Source organism: Pinus tabuliformis, chromosome 6, assembly GCF_031772625.1.
Source record: "Pinus tabuliformis cultivar Carrire ecotype Pingquan chromosome 6, CPIR1, whole genome shotgun sequence".
NCBI classification, from domain to species: domain Eukaryota; kingdom Viridiplantae; phylum Streptophyta; class Pinopsida; order Pinales; family Pinaceae; genus Pinus; species Pinus tabuliformis.
The window spans coordinates 680,151,670-680,178,847 of record NC_142292.1 but is presented as its reverse complement, the minus strand read 5'-3'; the positions used below and the strand labels follow the sequence as shown (position 1 = coordinate 680,178,847).

The 27,178-nt window shown below is 35.5% G+C and overlaps 1 pseudogene; it reads right to left on the bottom strand.

Annotated features, from left to right (window-relative positions):
- Window positions 1-631: 631 nt before the first annotated feature.
- LOC149260480 (uncharacterized) lies at window positions 632-26,555 on the bottom strand (annotated as a pseudogene).
- Window positions 26,556-27,178: the final 623 nt, after the last annotated feature.

Sequence of the window (27,178 nt, the reverse complement as noted above, 5' to 3'; positions counted from 1 at the left end):
TTGGGTAAAAATGTAACTAGTTAGTTCTATACCGAAATAGCAGTTATGTAACGGAGGAGGCTGGTATAAAACTAGTGAATGCCCAAAAAATGTAATCGTGGAGAACCATTGTTGAATTAATAGAGATTCCAATCCCTTGCCTCGTGAATGTTTCCTTGACACCCTGTCGAGGTTTTACCACATAAATCCTGTGTGTTTATGCATGTGGTTGAATTCAGTTTGTAAATATGTTATGTGCTTTTCTTGGTCAATTCATAACTAAATGTATGTGTAGTTTCTTTCCTCATTATTTCCCCTATTCAAATAACAATGCGCAGGCGGTGTTCAAGAAAGGCTCTAGTAATGTATAACACAGAATTGGCAGCATTGACATATTGGAGCCCTAATGTGAATATATTTCATCATTCTAGATAGGTAAGCCGAGGAAAACACTATAATCTGCGAGGCTTAGCAAATAGTGTTTAGAATGGAAACGTTGCTAGCTGCCACAGAAAATTTGTGCCCAATTTCCAATAGAAATCTTCTCTTGACAATTTCCAGTAATCGAAACGGTTATAGGATTCTCATTAGAGATTCTTAACTGTGCCCAAAAGTAGATTAGCTTTTCCTGTCTTGGATTCACTAGCGTTGTTCATGATACCTCATTTGTGCCCAATAATAGCTTAGCTTCCACTGCCTCGGATTCACTAGCAACGTTCACACAGACAAAATTGATACCTCATTTGGCCGTACTGCTCAACTTCATGTCTAAAAATAAACTGGCATTAAGGACTAATCTGTAATTACCTTTAGAACAAACCTTGCTTTTCTATTGCACAAATAGTGACCTTAAGTTCACCCTTGCCACATTTATTTCAACCCTCACTTATATACTCAAACAAGGCAGCATAAACTGTGAACAATGCTTTCTCTTTTTCTCCACCTGTCTCTACAGGCACTTCCTACAAAGCTATCAAACCACTTCCACTAATTGTAACGTTGTCAGTCATTGTGCTCCAAATTGCTAAACAGAAGCACAACCATTGGTAGTACTTGATGGCCATAACCCATTACTGCTAGGTGCCTTTGTGCCTAACAATGACCCTGTAAAACTAAAAGTCCATAGAGTAGATGCAGAGCCAAAGGGCATTGAACCAAAGGGCACTGTGTTGGAATCACCAACTTTCAAGAATAATCTAAACGAAAAGGAAGAACTGGAAAGGTCAATACGCGATATACCTGCGAATGTATTCCGAGTGCCAGACAATTGTTGGAATTAGTTAACAGCAAGAGATGGTTCTTTCTCAAGAACATTATCTTTAGACATTTCTCTCAGACTCTCCATTTTTTAGGCTCTTTACTTTTGATGGCCTCAACAGGATGGAATGAGATAACAATAGGAGATGGCTCTTTCTTAGGAGTAGCTAGGCTCTTTACTTTTGATGGCCTCAACGGGATGGAATGAGATAACAGTAGGAGATGGCTCTTTCTCAGGAGTAGCTTCTTCCCTGGGGCTCTCCTGTTTAGTAGGTTCCTTACTTTCGATGGCCTCCCCAGGTTGTGTGTTTATTAGGTTCCTTATTTTCAATGCCCTCCCCAGCTTGTGTCTATATTACTTTCAATGGCCTTGTGGTTGTGTCTATATTACTTTCGATGGCCTCACAAGGTCGTATGTGTATTGATTCTTTTGGGCCATCCTTAGTTTTTTCCCATTCTCATTGAAGCATTTGTTTGATCCAGTTGTGTTGCTTCCTTATCTTTCAAATCATCCTCATTCACATTTGCATCAACATAGTCTCAACTATTTTCTCAGCGTCATTAACAGTTACTATGTACAACTTCGATGTCGACGTTGTGAAAAGAGTAGTTTCAATGGTCTTGCAACAGAAAATGAGGACTGAATGAAACCGGAAATTGTTTGGCACTTCAGGAAAGTTCCCAACTTTTTCTAGAATACAATCCCATTGCCATTGAATACCATCACATATTATTATTTATAATTATTAATATCCTTTGTATTGGGCTGGTTATGGATTTGTCCTAATATACTAGTAAATAATAAATTATAACGTCGAGCATATTAAATCATAGGGTTAGGTGGTTGAAAAAACCCTTGTTTTTTATTATTTTTAAACTAGTATTTTATTTAATTAATAAAAAATAATGTTTAATTGTTTATATTTTAGAAAAAATATAATTACAAATCCAGAAATCTTTTGTAATTCACAGTTACTTTAACAATATTTACACACAATTACAAGCAACGAAGAAACTTATCAAAAGTCATATTTGATAAATAAGGAGATATTACTACAGGGCATGAATCAATTTGTATCTATTTTGCGACATATAGTATTATGTATAAAATCCTTAAGGAGATATTACCACATGGCAGGAATCAATTTGTATCTATCTTGCGACATATTATGCAAAATTATACATTATGGGAACATATACAATTACAAACTTCCTAAATCTTTAGAAATATTTGCACACAATTAAAACAGCAGGAAGTAAGTAATTAGAATATACTCTGCCTAATTAGCTTCGTATCACCAGATTCAATTTAAAAATTTAATATCTGAATTCATAAAACAGGGTGGCGGTCAAACTAATGATGGCCCGTTAAACCTGCAGAGGAAACCACAACTGTACTAAATTATAAACATGCTGATTAGATTCATCTTAGGAAGATTACCGACGGTAGTCAAAATATTAATTTAACAGGCAGGATGCAGGAGTTTAACGAAAAATTAGTGTGGATTTAAATGAAAAAAAATTTAATATGCAGGAGGTTTAATGAAAAAATAAATCTAGTATAAAAAATATTTAAATTGTTTTAATAAGAATTTAATTAAAACAATTTGTTTACCTATAAAATTAATATAAGCATGGTTAAAATGGGTTAATAAAAACTAAATTAAAACACATCTGTGCGTACCTAGAGTTGTAACTTGGGGTAGGGTTTGACCCGTGGTAACATTAGCCACAATAGAACAGAGCGTGTATGAGTGTAGGAGAAAAGGTAAGAGGCCCAGACCTTCTAATGATTTATCAATAAAGGAGAAAGAGAAGGGATTGGGTAGCAATGAGGGTAATCTAATGTACTTCTAAGAGCACCTAGCAGTGCCCAGAGCGGGACTACTCATTTCTGTTGGTCACAGATTCGACTCGAAACCCATTGGTTCGGCTCTGGGAATGGTTTGTTGGTCTCGTGTGGGACCACTCTAAACCCATCGAGATAGAGAATCACACAAACGAGCCACGAGACGAAGAAGAAGAAAGAAGTGAGAATGACGAGATTCAGATGATCACCCAATTGGAAATTCAAGCAAATTTGATAAAAAGACAGAGACCCCAGAGACCAAGAAGACGGAAAATGATATGCAATCCAAGTTAATGTAAAAGGGCATGGCAATGTGCCCTGTAATGCTTGCATGTGGAGTAAACACGGCTCATAACCCAGCAGCCGAGGTGACTAGATCTGATGACCTCAAGCTCTCCAAGAATGGTTTCCATCTTGACCTCAAGCTTCTCAATAATGGTTCCCAACTTCCAATATGCATAAAAAGAAAAAACCTGAATTTAAGGAAATGAATGAAGATGGTAGTCTTTATGATGACGGGGCTAAAAAGACCATATTACAAGAGCAGCCACCTGCAATAAGTTTTTCATTCCTATTAGCCAAAGCAAGACAGAGTAGAGCAGAACAGAACAAGCGGTTAAACTTACAGAGGAAGCAAATTAATGAACCGGAGGGATTAACTAATAAACACAGGGTAAACAGGCTTCTTAAATTAATTAAGAAATACACTAACTAAATTAGGGTTAATCTAATGGAGAAAAATAGTCATTCCCAAGGAAGGCGACTTATACTAAAAATAGTTCGGTTAAACGTAAAACTTGATTTAATGATGATGCAATATGGTTAATAGAGAATCAAATATGTTAAACCTAGTTAAATCACTGAGAGGAAAAGAGCTAGAGCCATCTCTGCATATCCGAAGTTATACATTGGAATAGGGTTTGAACAGAGATGGAACCATTTCTACATAACTGCTAGGGTTTGAACAACAACAAATAAAACAAAGTTCAAATGACGATTGCTATAGTAACAACAACTAAAACAGAGTTCAAATGGCGATTGCTATCTTCATCACACGAAAAGAAATTTCAGTACAAAAGGAAAGAAAGTAGATAATAAAGAAATTGCTTCCCATAACAAAGATCCGATGAAATAATAGCAAAAATAAAACTGAGTTCAAATGTGGCGGTTACTATCTTCATCACAAGGAAATTTCAATGTAAGCAACAACAAATAAAACAGAGTTCAAATGTGGCAGTTGCAATATCACAAGGAAATTTCAATGTAAATAACAAAAAATAGATAATAAAGAAATTGCTTCTCATACCAGAGATCAGATGAAATATACCTAAATGTCAGAGACATTAAGTAACTCCAACCTGAATGTCAGAAACATTAAGTAACTCCAAGGGATGAACCAAATCCAATTGCCCTGCCCTTGAAGTTGTTTTCTCCGAGAAATGTTAAAAAAGAGTTTCCTCTTCCTCCTCTGTCGCATAAACCCACATAAATCAAACACACTGACAAATTCAAACACCATACAACACAGAGAGACTCAAACACAAAAACACAGAGAGACTCAAACACAAAACCACACAGAGAAAACCAATCTCGCAGACATAGTAAGCCAAACACCATACCGCACAGAGACATCCAACCCCACAAACATACCTGGCCGTGGATAAAGGAGGGAGGAGGAGAAAACATGTTTGAAATTCTGTGAGAGTGAATGTATATATATACAGACTTTCTTTCAACGGATACTTGAACCACCAATTACAGTTGAGACCAACGCTTATCTTATTCGATGTAAAATGAGTCCGCTTACCAAGTCCAAAAAGCACACCCCACGTTTGATCCTTGCTTTTTTTCTCATTACTTTCTATTGATGTTTTTTCCTTTTTCTAGTGCCTTTTTTAAGTTTAGATTTGTATTTTTTCCTTTTTCCTTTTAGCGATTTTGACTTTTAACTATTTATTTTAATTTGTCCAGGACCTGCCCAGAGTCCTTTTCGGGAAAAAAAAAAAACAAAAAACAAACTAGATTTTATTATGATAAAACCAGTGCATTTGTCTTGGTATCATTCATATATCAGAAAAATGTCCATAAACAAGTTACGTCATACGTATCAAAAATACCATTGCTAGTGCCTCCAATACCGGGTTTCTGGTTTCTTCCTAATATTATGTAAGCTATAAAATAAAGTGACTATATGATTTGTACATCAATATTCAACATATGTTATATGCGAAATTAGCAAAAATCAAAATATAAAGAAATAAGAGCAAGTGTTGTTATGGAAGGTTGATTATTCCCTCTTCCCCGGTTGAGTTGTCCAATGTGTACATGTATTTCATGATTCTATATGGCTCGCCAAGATCATCTTTTGAAAAATATCCTTTGAAAACTTTCTCTGCTTCCATATTAGCTTCCTTGTATATGTGAGTAATAGTATAGGATGTGAGAAAGTCCAATTTGTGCTTGATCTTTTTTATCCAACGAAATAATGAGGGAGGATAGAAATCTGTGTATTCCAGTTTTCCATCAATGAGAGATCTGGAATCTACATAAATATGAAGACTTTGTAGCTACTTCTGATGTGCAAACCAAAGTAGTCCCCATAAAACAATTGCTTCAACTCTTATGTTTGTGCCCGACCTTCATTCCAATCAAAATTATATAGAGGTCACTAAAGTGGAGATGTTTTTTTTCCTTAATTATGATTTAATTATAATTAAAATTTAGTGAGCATAAAATTTGCATTTTTTGTTTACTAACAACTTCCATTGCTAACTTTGATAAATTTGTAAAGTAGCTTTTAATAATTATAAGAAGTTAATCCAATGGATTATTAGAAGCTAATAGAATGAAATGGACCCGCAAACATAAATTCTCACACACATATATATATGATTTTTAATAGAGAACAAATTTTGAGCATCAAGGGATTAGTTACATTTATATTAACAATCTCGTCTTTTTTTTTTTCCTTTTTTAATATGATGGTGTTGCTTTTTTATTTTATGCCTTTTCTTCTAAAAGTTAGCATTGTTATGTGATTTTATTATGATTTTGTCCTGAAAACAATGGAAATTCTAGTAGGATTTTGAAGAAATTTGGCATATATTTTCGGAAATATTTGTTATGGCTATCAAGCTTCAGGATTTTGGAGGCCCCAAGGGTTTTTGATGGCGTTGAATCCATTTTCCCCATCAAAAAAAGATTCAAACACTCCCAGGATTGGTTTTTTTATTTTTTTTACTAGATTCGAGCGAGAATTTCATTGTACAGACATAAGTGTGGCCTCTGTACACAACGCCCATGATTTCATGGTTTACTAGAACACTCTTCTATGTGTTTTATTTGATGTCTTCCTCTTCTAGAAAGTGACATCTTCTATGTGTTTTATTTGATGTTTTCCTCTTCTAGAAAGTGACATCTTCTATGTGTTTTATTTGATGTCTTCCTCTTCTAGAAAGTGACATTGTTATGTGAATGGTTTACTAGAACAATCTTTTATGTCTTTTACATATGTAATTATGTGTTTCATAATGGTGCATTTTAGATATGTAATTCTATGTTCAATAATGGTGGGATGAGGCTTTTTGGAAATTTGACACTTAAAAATGTAATATTATTATTACAAAATCTAAAATTGTAATATTACATTCCATGATATGTGTTGGTTGAATATAAACATGAAAGCTTGAGAAGAGACCATGACCTAGCACTAATAAAACCTATTCTTACTCCCCATGTGCTTCACAAATACATTAAAAAAACATAAATTGTAATACATGCATCATCATCATATCTATGTTATTGAAAAAGATCATATAAGTATATTCCTATAATTCTATTATCCAAAAAGTTAGAGAAAAATTCTAAAGCATTATAAAAATGGGTAAGGATGATTTTTGTAGAGATACTTTCTTTGATATTCTTTAGCTTCATAAATCCAATGTTGGATGTGACCCCTTATTTGAATAAAAGAATTGCCACTGAGTTTAGCTCATGATATATATGTTCAAAAATTAGTAACTACAAAAGAAAGCCCACATCTCCAATTTTTAACTTGGTCCATTTGTGCTTTCAATTTCAAGTTTTCGTATACCAATGTATCTATTTTCTATCAAATATGAATATCGTTCATTAAGTATTGACGTTTAGAATGTGAATATTAATTGCGACATAACATCTTTATATTTGATATAAATGGTTGCTTCTTTTATGTTTGATACCAATTTCCTTGTAGTTATCTTTCTTTATTGGCAGACATCCTATTGTGAATAGATTTCTATTTAGATTAAGTACTTTATGTAATTGAATATACTTAATTTTAGGTTGCTACTGAGCTTAGATTGACATTGTTCAAGAAAATATTGTAGTACAAGTTCTCTAAAAAGCATTCCTTTATCTACAAAATCATTTCCTTACAATTTTGTCAAAGAATCAAGATTTCATTCAAATGCCAAAATTGATTTAGATTCTTCATTTTATTTTCAATTGACAAATTACTCTAATATTTTGCATTCTTGTTCCTTGTTGGGAATAGCTTATGCAAATCTCACTACATCATGATTTTTATATTAAGTTTTGGTTTAACCCAACTATGTTAGTATAAATTTCCTTGCTTCTGACTTATTGTCCCTCTCCCATTAGAATAATCCTAATTTAGTTTACATGTTTATTAATTAATTTAATTATCATGGTTTCCTTGTGTTTATCAGTTAATCCCTCTAGTTCATTAGTTTGTTCTCATAAAGACTAACATCTCCATTAATTTTCTTAGAATTAGGCTTCTTATAATACATTTCCAAATTCAGGAACCATTTTTTGGAAGCTTGAGATCACCTAATCTAGGATCCTCATCACTCACCTAGAATTGTGTGCTTTGAGGAGTGACTACTCCACTTGCACGCATTAAAAGGAAAATTGGTATGCCTTCTTATTATTTAAGCTGGATTTCATACCACCTTTGGACCCTCTTTTTGGTTTCTAGAATCACTTTACCTTCTTCCACTTATCAAACCTGCTTGAATTTCTACTTGGGTGATCAATCTCAATCTCAACATCACTCACACTTCTTTCTTATTCTTCGTCTTAGGTTTCATGTCTTGTGATTTTTCAGTGAAAATGTCTTATAATGAAGTGGTCCACTACTTGCAAGTTTCACTCCCACCAAAAGTGTGTGTGTGTGTGTGTGTGTGTGTATATATATATATCCTGCCCATTTCTTTTTTTATAAGTAAATTATTAATAGTAATTTCTAGGAAAGCTAATGTATTTCATGTACAATTTATAGTTTTTTATTTTAATATAAGGGGAAAATATCTATACTCACAATTAATCACCTTAAACTTTGAAAAATAAAAAAGAATGTTAATAAAGTAAATTTAATTAAATGAAAACATATTTGCAAAATGTTATTTTTTCGAGTATATATACACTTGTTAGTCTATTATATGTTGAATATTTTCTTTTGAAATTGGTAGGTGGAAAAGAAGGTTTACTAGAAGTGGTTGATAGCATTGAATCTCTTGTACCAAAAATATAAATTCCAGTATAGATTTTGGCTCAACTTAAACTAGCAGGCACCTTTCTTTGGTACATGATTGACTCTATACTTGCACTTACATTGGAAAATGTATTTCACTACTTAGAACTTTTCAAATTGTATAAACAAAAATTGTCTTTGGTTTTATTATTGTGAGAGGTCTTTAATACTACATTAAAATGATATATGGAGTTCTTTTCATGGTCCTAGCATAGGTATATTTACATGTACTTTAATTTAATTGAATTTAGAAACCCTAGTTAAACTATCAAGAGGAAGAAAGCCAAATCCATCCTTGCATACATAGACTTGTAGATTGGAGCAAGATTTGAACTATAGCTAGAATAGAGCTCAAGTGGTAATTCCTATCATCGAGAATTGAACAATGTTAAATATTTTTCATAGTAGAAGATAAAGATATTGCTACTCATAATAGAAGATAATGGGAAATAACAATAAAATGTACTTGAAGATAGAAACCCTTGAGCAACTCTAGGAAATTCTCCAAATCCAGTTGTCCTCAGTATATTTATTCTTCCTAATACTTTAAATAACTAGATTATTTCCCTTGTCAAGTCCCACTAGCACAATCGGTTGAGGATGGGCCTCATCAGCAAGGCGACCCAAGATCAAACCTCACGAGGGGTGGTTGTGCCCTGTGCTAGGGGGAGGAGACATGCTAAAAAATCTAGTCAGCTTAGGGTTGGTGTGGCCCAGGCTGAGTGCGATCCCCGAGTGACTTTGATGGCTTAGATGCCCCTAGGTTGCGACTCCTCGAGCCACAGGTCAAGCCTGGAGGATCACAGACAACTTGACAAACCAAAAAAACTAGATTATTTCCCTTATTATGTACCATTTTATTCCATATATTTATTTATGCTACTACAATTTAATTTATTTTTCTCTCTAAGCTACATAAGTTATAAAAATATTATCTTCAATAAATTATCTTGCAATGTCAATTTAATTATCTTTGATACTTTTCAATTTTACTTGTGTTCGCTATAACATTTAACAATTCATAAGTGATACCAAGGATGTTATGTTTCTCAAACCTCACAAAAATTACCTTATTGTATTTCCAAGGGTACCATGATTTGTATGCCCTTCAAATATCTAACTTTTCCTGGTGGGGAAATGGTGAAACAATGCAGATCCCATTAAATAATATTTGTTGTTATTTGTTACAAGACTAGTAGTTACTAAGGAATAATAATATCACTTTATTGTGCACCCCTCAATTAATCCTCATGAGAGACAAAGTTTTTGGCCTACCCTTATATGAAAAAATGCAACTTTCAAGTAAAAGTGTATGATTTTAATCATAGATGAAAAATATAGGCATGAAAAACTATTAGACTAACTACTTGCAAAGCAAGAGAAGAGAGTGAAAAATTGCTATAATATCCACTAAATAACCAAAGGGAAATTTTGAATTACTCAAGACACATGAGTTGAATAATTGATGATATATTAATGTTGTATATGACCTCATTATATAACCTCTCTAGGAGGAAAAAAAATTCTAACTAATTTGGGATTCCAAGAGCAAGCACTCAAGTAACTACAAAAGCACTTTCCCTAGTTAGCAAGTAAGTTAAATTTAGACTGAGAGCCCCGAAATTAGAAAAATATCTAAAATGGAATGAAATATAAGTAAGTGGAGTTAGAAATCACTTAGAACTAATTAATAACTCACTCATGCAAAAAAACTTAGTTAAACTCCAAAAATAGGACTAAAGGTTAACTAACAAGGAAATGAGAGAGAAAAATGGTGGCTAATAGCTAAAATTAGGCAGGAATTGTACATTCACAATAGGGAATCTTATGCATGAGGGAATGCACATTAATGAAGTGGAATTAGCCATTTCATATCCAACCAATGTCTAGTCAGTACGACATGTTGTTCTAGGTGACACCTCCTCCTAAAAATAAAAAATCTTAAAAACAGAATGTCCCAAATGATAGGGAATATCTAGTAGTGAATGAGAAGTGGTCATATGTGCCCCTAATAGTATGGAAGGTGTTTTGATTATGGCCATATTGTAGGTCTTGATGAACTATTGAGTGCAATGCACCCCAACACTACATCTTCCCCTGAAGCACAACCAGGGAGTATAATAGTCAATGAGTCCTAGCATTTTTAGCTATGTTAGGTGCTCATGTACAACATAGATAAGAGAAAGTGGGGAAAGATGGAAAACCCAATGGGAAGAAGTCCCCCCCTTAAAATAAGAGATGTGATATCAAAAAGTTCAACCACTAAGTAGTTGTGTCCTTCACTCCTAAATGTTGTTGCAGAGCTATGAACCTCTGCAAAGTGACACTCTTGGTGAATATGTTTACAATTTGTTCAGAAGAAGGAAAATACTACATGTATATGAATCCTATAGGGTTCAACTCTCTGATGTAGTGCATGTGAGAATCAATGTGCTTGGTCTATTGTCTCTAAATTGGTTCTCTACAAAAAATATGTGTACTCTAACTATCCAACTATATCATTGTAGGAAGTTAAACCTGTACATCAAACTTGGCTAGGAAGTGTTACAACCAAATGGTTTGAGTAACAATGTTCACCACATGATTCTACCTTCGTCTAAGAAAGAACAATAGTTTCCTGCTTCTTACTTAACCAACATATGGGACCAAAACCAAGATAGAAATCAAAACCTCATGCGCACGTGTGATTTATGTTATCATTAGCCCAATCTGAGTCCATATAGCCAACAAGATCCAAGGAGGATCATGCTGCAAACTATAAGCCATAGCTTGTAGTGCCCCTAACATATATAAGAATCCTCTTAGCTTCGTTATAGTGTGTTGTAACATCATATGTAATACCCTTGCTAGTTTATGATGTAAATATATGTACCTTGATATTAGGTTGTCAAGGGGGAGTCATTTTCCGAGCCTACATAACCATGTATTTATGTTATATATATTTTGGGGGCAGCGTGCCTAGGCATATATGCCAATACTTGTTATGTAGTCAGAGAACCAAAGTTGTAATTTGATGTAACTGATGTACATAATTTTTATAACAAAATAATATAAATAGGTTGGTTACAGAGCCCACTCCACAACAAAAAGTGTGGGGGGTTGTACAACTCCATAACTCCATAGACAGGCAATGAGGTGTCTGGTGACAAGTGTTGGTGGTGATTGGGAAACTTGGGCCCACATGGCTTCAATGTGCCACATGGTTGAGAGAGGCCATGCAGTTATAGGCAATATATATATACTTGTGTAGAGGCATCATGATTATTATATGAGTTAATTATGGTTGTACAACTCCATGGACAAACAATGAGATGTTTGGTGACAATTGTTGGTGGTGATGAGGACACCTAGTGACCACATGGCTTCAATGTGCCACATGGCTAAGAGAGGCCATATAGTTATGAGCAGTATATATATACTTGCCTATAGGCATCGTGATTATTATCATGATGACTACTATGATTATGATGACTATTCAGAGGATGGTTTGGAATTTGGTCCTGAGTAACCAGTTGGTGAACCCTGAGCTTGGGATTTAATACCAGATAAGAGTTGTTATGGTTTATGGTTTGGAGGGTGCCTAAATAGCCTTGACGCAACATGACTGTTGGGTCGAAACCTTGGCCATTGAGATACAATTGTTTATGGTTTATCATTGCTTGTGGATTTCCAACCTTGGCTCAGGGGTGACTTATGGTTAATATCCATGAACCACATGGTCTATGGCAAGGTGGAATGTGGAGAGCTTGTAGCGAGTTTCCCTTTTCTTCAAGATAAGTGTTCCTGTTAATGTTGTGTGATTTATGGAATTAAATGCTTGTATTTATTCATATATTTCGTTGCACATTGATGTGCTATACTTATTGTTATATGTTGTTATGGTTGATTATGCTTTGTTGAAAACTCTAGTTGGGGTTTTATGTTAATATACTCAAATCTTTTCAATTATTAGTCATATCCGTTGTGCAATATTTTAGTTATGGTTCATATGCTTTAAAATTAAGCACTGCAATTGTATTCATGAAAACCAAGTACTTCCACACTTAGAGATCACCGTAGTAAAAATGGGGTTCTTGATTCTAAAGATAAATCATGTATTTGCAAGTGTTTTGGTTGATATAGTGTTTCCCAATAGGAGGCTTGGGATGTTACAAGGTGGTATCATAGCACAATTTACAACATTTGGCTTGATTGGGCCACAACTAGAGACGAAGTTGGAAAATTTAGGTTGTTCACCAATTATTTGACAAAAGTTGAAGTGGTGAAAGTGATTAAAAATTACCTGGAAAAGAGCATTGGTGCCCATATACGATTTAGTAAGTCGAATTATTGCAAAGAGAGTAAAGATTTCAAGGAAAGGCTCATCAATTTTTAGCCTCGGAAGGCTATATTTATGTGCACGATATTACCTTATGTGTGATAGGGGGAAGTAATTATTTATATATATAATTATTTATATTTAAATTTTCTATACGTATACAATGTTTTATATAAATTGATTTATATTTTGAAGTGCGATATAATGCGTATTAAAGTTTTAACATTTTATATTATATTACATTGGGTATATATATAGACACACACAAACATTTGGTGAGGGTGTATAAAACATTATATTATAACTCATAATTATAATACAAAACATTAAAACTTATATCTATATATATAATTATAGGAGGAACGAATTAAGTTTTTAGATCTAAAGTCATATACAAAATTCGTATGTATATATCGTGGAAAAAGGTTCCAGAGCAAAACCCTTCTTTTCATTTTTCTCTGCTATGGTACATTCCAAATTTTTGCAAGTCATGGGAAGAGGTTGGTTAGAAAACTGGCTAGGGCACGAGGGCCAGCTACCTACGTGGAGGCATGACTGTGATAGTAGGGTCATGAGCCATAAATGAGGTGAGAACCTTGTTGAGTCATGGATTTGAGGGAAGCGGGTCACGATGTCTTGGTTACAAGGTTGTAGAAGAAAGCTACAGTCATTTGGTGCACGTGATTTGACGAAGCAATTACCGTCAGAATTGGAATGATGTGCCAAGATGGAACGTGGATAGAAGAGTAGGGTTTTAGGGAGGGGCAGAACCGCGATAGCGGACCCCCTCGTCGGTTGTCGTCACAAGACCGCAGACCCCCTAACCCCCTCGTCGACTATCGTCACAAGACCCCGGACCCCCTAACCGCCTCGAGCTATTTTTGTTTACCATTAGATCGTTTCAATGATTGATGGTCGTCAAATGGAGGCCCCCCTCCCCGCCTTGCTATTTAATCTTAGTCGTCAACTTTTAGTTGTATTCACCATCATTGGTCTATCAGAGGGGGCCCACAATAATATATATATTTTGTTTTTGTTTTTTTTTAAATGTCATGGACAAAGATTGTGTTATCTATAGGCCACGGGGCATGAGGAATGCGGGAAATTACGCCATCTATTTTCCCTAAGTTGCATATTTTATATGTTGTTTAAATTTTCAAATACACATATGTCGATTTGATAATAATTTTCATATATATATATATATAAATATAATGTCGTGGGATGTATTTACATATAAAATTTTCGAATGTAACAGTTGTCAGAGGTTGTGCATGTGAATTGATATATCATTTGAGTTTATATATGTAGCGTGCATGGGCCGTGGAGAATAAGTTTAAATGAATGCATATAAATATATGTTTTATTTATATTTAGATGATGTATTTAATATATATATCTATATCTATATATATGTTGCGAGTAGATGAGTGCAATGAGACATGGGATAAATAGAGGACCCCTTGATTATATATATATATATGCCACTTGGGAGTTGGAAAGGAGAGGACCTATGTGTTGGACATCAAACTAACCAATGCATGTTGGCTATGTTCCTAAAAGTATGGGTTATTGCCCAATAAGAACAAAGTGGGCACAATAATAAAACATTAAATTTAATTTTTAGTATAATAATGAAGAATTTGATCATGTAACAATAGATAAAGAGGAAGTGAGAGTAACAGAACTTCAAATAAGCATATTTTTGTGCTTAGAGGTCAAAATTTGGCCCGTCAATAGTCAAAAGAAAGGGAATTCTGAGCAGAATACATCTTGATGGATAAGGAATTAGATTTAGTGGTAGGAAATCCCCAGAAATTGAGACAAAAGTTGTTGGAGATTTAGAAAGAATAAATTGAGCCCAATTAAAATTTATGGAAGGCATAATTTCTCGCTTAGGTGTCGAAATATTGCAAGTAAAAAGTCAACAAAAGTTATTGGAAAACAGAATAGGTTGGTGGCCTTGGAATTTTAATTTGAGCAAAACTTTCAAATAATATATTTAAGGAAGTATATAGGTCAAGAAGACAACCGAAACCACGAGAATGAAGAAGCGGGAGATGTGTCAGACATCAACAGTTCAAAAGAGAAGGTTGGAGAAGTGGGTGTTAGTATGAAGGATGACAGGATGAAATAAAATGGTGGCGGAATGAGTAGGCCGAAAAATGGTGGACTAGAGGAGACTATGAGAAGTCTCAAGTTGAAGGTTCTCAGTTTTAAGGAAGACAATGTTAGACTGGTAAAAGAGTAGCAACAACAAAGTTAGACTTAGATTTTGTAGTATTAAGAAAGTTTAGCAGGAACTAGACCAATAATTTGAGTCTAGGAAAAATCAAAACGCTGAAAGCAACTTTGATAAATGAGGTGTTGGAAGTGCGTGAAAAGTTAAGAATGATGACCATCAATATTTATATTCGGAAAGGAGGTCACATAAGAGAGATTATACCATGTCGAACATTGACAACATTTTTAGTGCATCGCCTGTGAGAAGATCTAGAAAGATAAGGTATCATAGGGACAACTTATAGGCAGAGTTGAAAATGTTTAAACCCCCCACCTTTAATGAAGAACACGAAAAGTGTAGAGAAGCGAAGGCCTAGTTACTAGAGATGCAAAGATATTTGCAATTATTTAATTAGTCTTCAAATATGGAAGCTTGAATCGCTATATACCATATGAAAGGCGAGGCTCGCCTTTGGTGGGAACAACTTAAGGAAGTGAAACAATTGGATCAAAAAGGGTTTACTTGGTGGAAATTTAAGGAATAATTTAAAAGGAAGTATTTATCTTAACATTATTATGAAAAGAAGATATAGGAAATTTTCGAATTGAAGTTGGGAAATATGACTACAGAGGAATATGGTCAAAAACTCATGGAGCTGCTAAGATATATCGGTGTTATTAAAGATGATAAGATAAAAATCTAGAGATATGTTCATGTGGTTCCATCATTCTATGCATATTGGCTTATATTTGATGAGTCGAAAATCTTGGATGCGATCATGACGAAGGCTAAGCAATTATATGAGCATAACAGAAATAAAACAACTATACAAAAATCATGGGACAATAAGAAGAAGAGTTTCATGGAACAAAGAAAGGAGGGTTTTAAACCCTCACCCTTAAGGAATAACCCCAAGTGAAATAGAAGTCAACTCCAGTTACTAGTGAGCCCAGGGGTAGTGACTTTTCAGGTAAGAAACCCTCGGTTCAACCTACAAGATGTTGGGGTTGTTGGGGATATCATAAATTTCAAGAATGCTCTTATAAAGATGGAATCAAGAAGATGATGGAAAGTATGCAGACAGTTCATACAATGGAACATGTGGGTAGAAGCATGTCCAAATCAATGTTACGCTGGATAACATGCATGCGGAACATGAGGCACACATGATTGAAATTGATGGTATGTTACATAATTGGCTTATTATTATTTTTATTGAATCATGAGCTAACCATAGTTATGTCCACTAAAATTTAGTGGAGAATTTAATCTGGAAAAGACCAAGCACCAAAAGGCATGGCTAGTTCAATTAGCTACAGGAGTGAAGAGAAGAGTTATAGAACTAGTGAAATAATGTCTGACTGGCATGCGATTGAATACTAAGGCTGATCTTAATGTAATTTCCTTAGGATCACATGATTTCCTGATCGGTATGGATTGGCTGGAGAAGAATCACACAATTCTAAATTTTTATAATAAACATTTTACCTATATTGACGATGAAGGTTTGTAGAGGCAGGTCCAAGGAGTCCCTAGACTAATATCTATCAGAGAGATATCAACTCTACAGTTAAGAAAGAATTCTAAAAAAGGATGTTGGATTTTTGTAGTTCATTTGGAGGAACCCATTAGGTATCAACAAGCTAATTTGGAAGATTATTCTGTGCTCTAGTCCTATTCGTTAAGAAAAAGGATGGAACATTGTGATTATGTGTGGATTTTCGACAACCAAATAAGATAACTATCAAGAATAAATATCCATTGACGAAGATTAGATGATCTTTTTTATCAACTTCAAGGAGCTAAGGTTTTTTCCAAGATTGACTCAAGGTTAGGATATCACCAATTGTGAATTAAGGAAGAGGATATCAGTAAGACAAATTTCCAAACTCGTTATGTACATTATGAATTTGTAGTAGTTCCTTTTGGATTAACCAATGCACCAAGTTGTTTAATGTCTTTGATGAATCGAGTCATCCATGAATATTTGAATAAGTTTGTAATTGTTTTCCTATACAACATATTAGAGTACTCTAAATTTGAGGAGGAGCATGAGTAGCATTTGGGGTTGGTGCTACACGTGCTCTAAGAAAACCAGTTGTATGCTAAGATTAGTAAGTGCTCTTTCTATCAGAAGCATATTCATTATTTGGGCCTTATTACTTTGGAGGATGGGATAACTGTAGATCCATAAAATATTAAGGCCATTAAGGAATGACCAATACTAAAAAATGTTATGGAATTTAGGTCTTTCACGGGCCTAGCTAGTTAGTACAAAAGATTCATTGAAGGACTTTTTAGGATTTTCCATCCCATCATTTCGTTGCAGAGAAAGGGCATTAAATTTGAATGGAACTTTGATTGTGAGAAATCCTTTCAACATTTAAAGGCTTTGTTAACAACTGCTCTGATATTGAAGATTGTGGATCCAAATGAAGATTTTATGGTATGCACTTATGCATGTCGAGAAGGTTTGGGAGGAGTGCTTACGAAAAATGGACATGTGGTATGTTACGAGTCCAAGGACCATGAGAAAAATTATGTTGCACATGACCGAGAGTCGGCAGCTATCATTCATCCTCTTAAGATGTGGATACATTATCTTATGGGCCATAGATTTGAATTGTAGACATATCACTATGGTTTACGACATTTGTTTGAACAACTAAATCAAAATGCTCGACAGATTAGGTGGCTAAAATTGTTAGCGGAATATGACTTCGAAATTAAATACATTAAAGGAAAGGAAAATAAAGTGGCAAATTTTCTTAGCCAAAGAGTTCATTTGATGCATGCTTCAACAGTGAGTATATGTAAATTTTCCAACAACATTTGCAATTTCCTGAATAGCCTTCCTAGTCAAAATTAAAGCGGCAATGCTGATAATTTCATCCATATCATCCTCTTACACGGGACCTCAGGAATTAGATTGAAACTTCCGTACCATATGTGCCACTGGAGAGAATTTCTTCCATTAACTCATAGGGATTTTGGAATGAGCTCCACATCTTCTAAGTTCAGGAAATAAATCTTGAACCACCGATTTGATAATACGTTGATCTTTGGTTTATATTTAAGAAGGGGCTCCCAATGTTTGTTGACCTAGTCCTGCATCTTTGGCTCTTCCATTTCGGCAAACTCCCATCACCTGACGAGGGAACACTACTGAATACTAACAAGACGATCCCAGAGTATGTCTCGTCCAAAAACTAAATAAGTTTTCTTTTGGTTTTATTTAATAGGTCATGCATGTTTTTTTCTTTGTGGCCTTCCACGTTCATTTTCAGAGGACAACCAGGTGTAATTTCCATGCACCAGGTGGTCATTGGAAGGTATAACCACCTTTTCATCTCCAATGGAAGAGATGAGGTCTCCCATGGATCGCTCGGCTTGAAACGATAATTTATGTGTCAAATATGGACCTAGACAACTGGGTGTCCCCCATATCCCCAACGACCACGCAAATGCCAGGTCACAAGAAAAAAACCCCAAGAGGAAAGACCGCAGGTATCAAGGAGGATTACTGTGTATTAATTAGCATAGGACAACATGGAATAAACAACGTCGGCGCCAAGGAAAAAAACATAGACACTTCAAAAAATATAAAAAGAAGCATTAAAATCCCATAGTACATGCCAAGCCACCAACCAGTACAAAAAAACAATATCTCTACCCTATAATGTCTGATCCATGACAATCACCTTCAAATTAAAATAATTGAAATATTGGATGATCGCCCAATCACCCGGAAAAAGTAAAATGAATGAATGAATGATATTTTAATGTCCACGAGGTTGAAAATAGTCTATGGTACTACTAGTCTCCCTATTTTTTGCCTTTTGCAATTCAATCTTTTTCTTGCTCAAATTGATAATATAAAAATTTAATAATATAACATAACATTTACTCCACCCCATGGAAGAACAATTGGGATAAGAAAACTCCCACTAAAAATGAATAACAATCACATCACCCATAACACCCAACCACCCCCACATCGATCAAAGGCCAATCCGTAAATTGAACCGATCAAAGATGGGACATGAACGTACTATAGTAATTTAAAATTTAAACTAATCTAAATTAATGGATTGAAACCTGCACCAAATCATTCTCATGCAAGAGAGGAAAAAAAACTGGTAGTCGTCTCTGCACCAGAATCCAACTTCCAAATATCCCCAAGGAATATGAGAACATAATCCCACAGGATTCAAGTGTGGGAAAGGTCCCAAAGCACTGACGAAAGCCACTCCACACAATAACAGAGATTGAGAAATTACCGTGTTCACTACGACACATGGATTGAAACAACGGTGATAATAAAGATAAATATTGAATGAGACACTCAAATAAGTAGATATTGGTATCTTAATCCTTCTCAATTTCAGATGAAAAGACTAATCAAAATTAAGTGTGATTAATCACCTTAAAATACTTCTACTTCAAAGTGGTTGAATTTATTTAGCTACGTCACAACCAAATACATGAATAAATCTGTTTACCTGCAGTTCCCTCCCCTTTTCATGAAAGTCTGCTAAAATGGAGTCAACTAATTTCCGTGTTGGAATCATAAACTATTTTCTTGATACATTACTTGATTAGAATAAAAAATGAAGAATTAAGTGATTAATCTAAACAAGAAAATAAATATTGAATTTTTATTTAGGGGAGGCATCTTTCCCATGTTGGAGTTTCTAAAAGCTGAAACGTTTTCCTGTACCATTTTCTTGAACCTTTTTGGTTTTTGCAGGAAAAGGTTTCAAGAAAGGCACAATCCCCAAATCGATCTTATACCACTGTATATTTGGCTACTAAAAAATGTTAGTGAAGAGTATCGCTCTTGAAGAAAATCAAAAGATTTAAGAAGACTTGTCTGTGTTTTTCAGCTTTGGGTTGCCTTGGGTAACTTTTCCAAGTTTTGCTGCTATAGGGGAGGGAGGCCAGTAGTTGTGTGGCCTCCCTACGTGGTCCAATTTAGATACCTGGCATACACAATCAGTTTCATCAAACACGTCCATCATGTGCCTCCACGTGTTACCTTCCTGAAGTGGACCCGAACTTCAGTTTTGGCACCAATTAGGGTTTCCTTTACGACGATTAGGGAGGTAGTTGTGTGTGAGCTGTTGGTTAATGGTGAGGTGAGGGAGGGTTTATTGGTTGTTATGGCATCTTGTTTATTGCGTTGTGTTGTTTGGGTGTTGCATTGTGTTGTTCGGCTACTGTGGTGTGTTGTTCGGCTACTGCGTTGTGTTATTCGGCTATTGTTGTGTGTTGTTCGGCTGCAGAGGTGGGGTGTGCGCGCAGTAAAGGGTTTCGACCCTTGGGAAGCATTGCATTGTTGCAGGGTTGTATGTCGCCGAATGTGGTTGGGTTTGAGATGGACATTTGTTCACAGTCTCTCACTCGCTCGACCCTGTTTGACCCGACACTGGACACCATGGTCGACTCACTGCAACAAACATTTGGATATTGGCGTCATCGTTCCCTTGTAGATTTCTTCATCCTATCAGCCATACCCGCATTTGTGTTTGTCAACACATCTATTTGCTCCGTATTCACTCCATTCGTCTTGTTTGTGTTAATCTCTGGCTTTTTGTGCCTTCTGTGGAGTATATGTGGCTTCAATTCGTGGCTTTTGTGGATTAATTGGTGGCTTCTGAGGCTTAGTCTCAAAAAAATATTGGGGTTTATGCACTGGTTGGGTTTTTTGGTGGCTTGTTTGCCTTCTGTGAATGTATGGAGTATTTGTGGCTTATGTGGCTTAATTGGCAGCTTTTGTGGATTAGGTTGAATATTTTTTTGGGGTATTTGCACTGGTTGGGTTTTTCGGTTGCTTGTTTGCCTTCTGTGAATGTTTGGAGTATCTGTGGCTTCAATTCGTGGCTTCTGTGGCTTAATTGGTGGCTTATATGGCTTAGGTTGAATTTTATTTTGGGGGTTTTGCACTGGTTGGGTTTTTCAGTGGCTTGTTTGCCTTTTGTGAATGTATGGAGTATCTGTGGCATCAATTCATTTCTTATGTGGCTTAATTGGTGGCTTATGTGGTTTAGGTTAAAAAAACGTGTGGGGTTTATGCACTGGTTGGGTCTTTCAGTGGATTTTTTGCCTTCTGTGAATGTATGGAGTTTATGTGGCTTCAATTATTGGCTTATGTGGCTTAATTGGTGGATTTTGTGGCTTAGGTTAAAAACAAATTTGGGATTTTGCACCAGTCGGGTTTTTCGGTGGCTTGTTTGCCTATTGTGAATGTATGGAGTATATGTGGCTTATGTGGCTTAGGTTGAAAAAAAATTGGAGTTTATGCACTGGTTGGGTTTTTCGGTGGCTTGTTTGCCTTCTGTGAATGTATGGAGTATCTATGGCTTCAATTTGTTGCTTCTGTGGCTTAGGTTGAAAAAAAATCAAGGTTTTAGTACCATAATAATTAGTATGTATAACAATTTCTACATATTCCATTGAGTTGCTCGATCCAGTATATGCATAATAATTTTTTTGTATAACAGTCTATGTTTATATAATAATTTGTTTGTATAACTGTGGCTTCTCCAGATTGAGTTGCTCGAGCCAATCTCTGCATAATAACTTGTTTGTATAACAGTCTTTGTTTGTATAATTGTGGCTTCTCCAGATGGGGTTGTAACACATTCTAGTTTATTTGTGTTCTTACCACTTTTCTCCAAACCCCGCCTTCTATGTGTTGCACATGCTTAACTAGGAGACATACAAGATTGTGATGTGAGAGGGTTCCTCGTGGTTGGAAAATAATCTACAAAAGTGAGGTCTTGTTCTATAACTTTCTACAATGGAAAAATAGTCAATTAATTGGACTTTCATGCTGTAGGTGGTTAAATAATTGAACTCATAATAATTTGTTTGTATCAACATCTCAACATATTCCACTAAGTTGGAGACAATTTCTTTCTAATTATTGTTGTTGTGTACATAATCCTAAGCCTTGGCACTCTCAACATGGAATTTTTGTATGCATCATATGGACTGTCTCTTTCTTAGGGGTTTAATTGCTATGAAATCACTCTGCTATAATGGCTACCTTCATCTCTCTTTAGAGTTGCAATGAAAACCTTCAGTATTTCTTATTGGAGACAATTTCTTTCTGATTACTGTTGCTGTGTACAGAATCCTGAGCCTTGGCACTCTCAACATGATTTTTTTGTATGCATCATATGGACTGTCTCTTTCTTAGGGGTTTAATTGCTATGAATTCACATTTCTATCATGGCTACGTTCATCTCTCTTTAGAGTTGCATAGAAAACCTAGACTATTTCTTAATGGAGACAATTTCTTTCTGATCACTGCTGATGTGTACAAAATCGTAAGCCTTGGCACTCTCAACATGGATTTTTTGTATGCATCATATGGACTCTCTTTATTATGGATTTAATTGCTACGAATTCACATTGCTATCATGGCTACCTTCATCTCTCTTTAGAGTTGCAACGAAAACCTTGAGTATTTCTTATTGGAGACAATTTCTTTCTAATTAGTGCTGTCGTGTACAGAATCTTGAGCCTTGGCACTCTCAGCATGGACTTTTTGTATGAATCGTATGGACCATCTCTTTCTTAGGGGTTTAATTTCTATGAATTCACAATGTTATCATGGCTACCTTCATCTCTCTTTAGAGTTGCAACGGAAACCTTGAGTATTTCTTCTTCAGTCGGAACACTAGGATATTATGTGGATACTTGAGTTGCAACATTGTATTCTACAACTACAACTCTCATAATTGTAGTTTCTTTTGGGGTTATTGTAGATTCTAGAGTTGTAATTGTGTTGTCTCATGGTGGAGTTGTAGCAACTATGGCTTCCCTAGATAGGGTTGTAACACGTTCTAATTTATTTATGTTCTTACCACTTTGCTCCAAACCCTGCCTTCTATGTGTCGCACCTTATTAACTAGGAGACATAAAAGATGGTGATATGAGAGGGTTCCTCATGGTTGGGAAATAATCTGCAAAAGTGAGGTCTTGTTCTATAGCTTTCTACAGTGGAAAAATAGTCAATTAATTGGAATTTCATGTTGTAGGTGGTTAAATAACTGAATATTATATAATTATGCAACCTTGTGGTGGCCTTCACAAGTAATGTATCTGTGGAAAATGGTGGCCTTGCTGATGAAGATTTCATAAGAGGAAGCATAGACTCTGTCATTCCTTTAGTACCATAATAATTTGGTTGTCATCAAATTCTCTGCATATTCCACTGAGTTGCTCGAGCCAGTATTAAAATTGACACATGCATTATTTACCTGCATCTAAGTGTCATTCATTCGTTGAACATGATAATAACAAAAATAACCCTAAATTTTTGTTCCAGTTAAATTTGATTGAATTCTCAAATGGATTAACTTGCAACGATTAAATTCTTGAAGAATTTTTCGAGGCATTGCTAAATGAAATCTAGTTGGAGTGCTTATGTTATGTAACAACTAAATTATGGGTGAACTTAATAATTATGTTATGTAACTATTAGAGTGCTTATGTTATGTAACAGTTAATCATTTAGTTAGTTTCTGTTACATGTCAATTAGTTAGTTTTTGTAACATTATAAATTATGCAGGCTTTTTTGTAATCAATTAGTTTTTGTAACATTGGAATTTAGTTATTCAGTTAGTTAGTTCTTGTAACATGCCAGTGAGTTATTTTTGTAACATTATAAATTATAAACCATACTCGAAACATATTGTATATTTAACTAGTATATTAAACCGTGTGTTTGTCTTTTGAACTGTATCCAAATACACATTGGAACTTACATTGCAATAGACCAAAAAGTGATGGTAACTTCGCCCACATTACATTTTTGTTACAAACAAATAAGTCATGTCACCCCTATGATTGATGGCCTCCATTTTCTGAATTACCCAAACTTGTTGAAGTGTTTGCTTGAGCCAAGTTTCTACCATATGCTTGAGTCCAGTTTACTCCTTGTAACCATGGAGGGATTGAATAGCTGAATTTTCCACTTGTGCTACTAATTCCAACACTAACTGGAGGTGGCCTATAATACATAGGATTTACCCCTGCACTGGTAGGTGTATAGGGGGTGGGTATAACCACTGGTTGATAGTGGGGGACTTGGATTTTAATGAGGTCTTGGTACGATGGTGTATGATTTGCAATGTGGTCCATCATCCTGTTTTCCTCCAACTGACTTCCAACACTTGTTGAGCCTTTCTTGCCTCCCTCTCCTGTCTTTCCAACTGTTTTTGATGTTCCTTCTCTTCCCTTGTTTTTTTGTCTTTTGAGCCTTTCCTTTGCCCGAGTTGATGTTGTTGTAATACTTGAATCTCTCTTTTTCATGGCCAACTCCTTCTTTCTCTGTTTACATTCCCGAATTTCAAGTTTTCTACGCTCAAACTTGAACATTAGGTTCATATATTCTTCAGAGGTGAGTAATTGTGAACTCCTCTCTAACCGAAGATAATCTGTTGCTGAATGTGTTGGTGAGACCTTCACTCTCTCTACTGGTAGCTTTAGGAACCTACCAAGTATTATTTGGTTCGTTGTCACATGCTCTTGATGTCTTGATACTTGCCTTTCAACCTCAGGGAAACCTAATTAAACCCCATTGTTGACCTCATTTGGTACTTCATTCTGAATAGACTCTTCTTCCAGTGATTCATTGTCCACAAAATAATGAACAAGTTCAATGCTCAACTCTACTGGTTGAGAAGGCATTGGCATGCTTTCATCATTGGTGGATGACACATTATGTTTGTTGTTATTCATCATGGCCTCTGCCAACCATGATGGTGGGGTTACTTGGGTTGGCATGCTCAATTGGTCATTGTTGATTTTTGATACATTCTCATTTGAAACCACATTTGCATTATCATTTTCACGATCAACTGCCTCATTTGGAATATCACATCTAGAATTAGTAGGTGCTTCAATGGGTGTGGTAGCCTCCATGTTATTCAAAATTGGTTCATTACTGAATTGTGTCTCACATACATGTTCATCATCATAGAAGTTCCCTTGAGAAAGGGATATCATACCTTCAACAACAATAACATATTCTTTCCAATCCACATCTTCTTGGGCATCAACCTGGTCATGTAAGTCCTCTACTTTCTGACCTTCCACAACAAATGTCTGGCTACAACTAGTATCATTAATAAGAGCATCAACATTCAGTGGCCAAATTTCAGTCCTCCTAAATCCAGCCTTGATATTTAAATGCTTTACTTGCAAGCTCAACTAACTAATTTTTTTTTACCTCTACCCCTTCATTCTTTGCCATCCATGAAGCTCGCTCTGCCCTAAAATAGTTCTTTAAAGGCCCAAACACGCCAACATCAAGGATTTACAATATGTGAGTGGTATGAGATGGCAGCGTTAATAGTTCAATTCCCAAATGGTTGGCCTCCTTGATTGTCTGCACATCCATGTGGCTTCCATGGCCATATAAAATTAGTAGGTGTCTATTTTGAGGCGAGCCACCACCTGGCACATATGCAACAAAGTGAAAAATCCAATTCAAGAAGATTTCCTTTGGCATCCATGCATGAGGATGCGTAGCCATGCATGCACCTAGTTCACAAATATGTATATAGTTTTAAGTTGCATTTTTCCTTTGAATAAATAAAAACCTGGGATTGAAGAACCAGTTGCCTTAACACAACAAAGTATAGTTGTCCACTCCCTGCTCCTAGGCAAAATTTTTGGCACATTTCTGCTCCCTCTCTTGGCAATTACTCGCATGCCACAATTCCTTCCAGCCTATAAGCCTATTTCGTCATAGTTCTAGATGTGGTTTGGGGCATAAGAGTGTTTCTCATATGTTCAGGAAAGGGTGTCATAAAACTTAGACACAATTACAGGGCATAAATTTCAATCTCTTTCTCTGTCAAGGCCCTCCCCTATTCTTAAGACAAGGTGTGGATGCCTTTATTTAAATGCACTCCACTAAAACTTGCCAAGAAACCCATCTTTGAAGGGGTTTGGCCTCCCCTGACAGATTTGAGCTACTGTGGATTTGAGTTGTATCAATTCTAACACATGTCCCATTTGGGCCATCTCCTTACACCACACAACCACCTTGGCCTCCCCCTCTTCATTCATAACAATAACAGGCCCTCTACGCTTTGTATGAGTGAGCCCATTAATCCAATAATGTATGCTTGAGGCTACAATTCCATGTTTTTTTGCAAATGCACGTACTGAATATCCCCTGAACTCTATGCCATCAATTGCACCTAGCATGTCTTCCTTTTTCCACCCTCTTATGGCACTGATCTTCTTCGTTGAGCTTGCACCTTGTATTGTGGTTGAGGGTGGCGTTTTGGTAGATGGATGGACAGTAGGATTTTCCACCACATGGGCATTATCAACGTCATTGCATGGAGCATTGACATCATCGACCATTTCCTCTTCCAATGAAGTGCATCGCAATTGGGCACCCTTGGTCCCTCGCCTCCTCCTATTCCTTATACGATCTGCAATTGAAACTCGTGGCATGGATGCAACAACATGCACATTGTTAAAACTTATTTCTATGGGTGGAAGTTGTTTCAACAATAGAAACTCAGTGTTATTTGAATAAGAAATTAAAATATGAAAAGGGTAATCAATAATTGCAACATGCATAATAGAAACCTAGTCTTATTTATTTCCGGAAATTTAAATATGAATAGGTTAATCAATACTTGCAACCTGCATATATTTGAATAAGAAATTTATGTGTTTGCATCAACTTGAATCTCCATCCACAAATATCATACCTATGTGTTTGATAGAAATATCAGGCCTATGTGTTTGAAAGAAATATCAAGCCTAAATTTAGCTTGAATATAATCATGTACCCTGAGCAAGACATCAAATCCATAATATCCCATCCCGACCAACCTAAAAAAAAGGGAAGGGTACTGAAAACTGTCTCCTTACAAATGCTAGGAATAGGTGTTGGTTAATTGAAATAAGTTTTAAATTCATTTGTTGTTAAGGTCACTGAAAAAGGTGACTAAAAGTTGCATTGTTTGACCATATCT